Here is a 1,149-nt window from a genome sequence, read left to right as displayed (position 1 = left end):
TCTTATTGTAAGTAACATAATCACATCCTAAAAAAATAAGAATCTATTAAGTAAGAAAAAACATACGTTTTATTTTGAGATTCTTATCTTTGGACACCACCATACCAATGAATGATTTCTTGAACAAATAAATTTACCACTTATTCTTCGAGAATACTTTTAACTTGAACCTTAAGTGGATGAGAGGTGGAATGCTAGACCTACAAGATGGCAACCAATTTTGTCTCTCTTTTCTTCGTAAATATTAGTGACTATTTTCTTTCAAAAAAAATTTAGCCAAGAATGGGAAAGAGGAAGAAAGATACCATAAAGTTTGAAGGAGGAGAAGAGAAGTGATGGTTGAAACATTTTCAAGAGAAAGTTTGTACCTTTCTTTTTTTTCCAATATCTTCTCTTTTTATTAAAACTCTTGCCTCAAAGGTTTAATCAAAATCAAACACCTTTGAATCGATCTTGACCATCCATTTAGAGTTATGGAAGCATCAAACATGTTCCATAATTCTCAAAATTAAAAGTAAAGAATAAATAATTTAATTTTTTAATTATCATTTAGGGTTCTTGATAAAAATAAAACTCCTTGTTGAATAATAATTCTTATTTTATTATTATCTATCTTTATTTAAAAAGAGTAATGATAAATAAAAGAGTGATAGTCAAGTATAAAGTCTCCTTTTATCAACATGAATGTCTAGATTCATTTTACAAGAATCCTCCTAGCATTATCTTAATTTAAAACAACTCTTATCTTTAATTAAGACAAAATATTTTATCTTGTCTAAATTGAGACAAATATGTTTTCTTGTCTAGATTAAGACAAAAAATATTTTTCTTGTCTTAAATTAAGACAAACATATTTTCTTATCTAAATTAAGACAAACATATTTTCTTATCTAAATTAAGGTCAAACATGTTTTCTTGTCTAAATTAAGAAAAACATGTTAAAGGTGTCATTTTTGTACACAATTTAATTAATCAAATTAAAACATACATTCTAGTTTAAACAAGTTTGATTGTACGAAGCTAAGTGAGGAATCTATTTGGACATAGATATTCAAAGATTTAATAAACTTAATAATATTCTTAATCTCATTAAAAATAATTTAAGTTTATTAACCATGAAATCACTCCACCATAGATTCATGGTTGCAC

The 1,149-nt window shown here is 25.7% G+C and overlaps 1 pseudogene across 1 annotated transcript in view; it reads left to right on the top strand.

Moving 5' to 3' along the window:
• LOC110419600 (transcription factor MYB63 pseudogene) overlaps positions 1 to 1,149 on the top strand; it is a 3,243-nt pseudogene that overhangs the window by 543 nt on the left and 1,551 nt on the right. The window lies entirely within an intron of this gene.

This window comes from Theobroma umbraticum, unplaced genomic scaffold (genome assembly GCF_002168275.2).
Source record: "Theobroma umbraticum cultivar Fairchild unplaced genomic scaffold, ASM216827v3 scaffold_67.0, whole genome shotgun sequence".
Lineage (NCBI taxonomy): Eukaryota > Viridiplantae > Streptophyta > Magnoliopsida > Malvales > Malvaceae > Theobroma > Theobroma umbraticum.
This window is presented reverse-complemented; position numbering and strand designations above follow the sequence as displayed.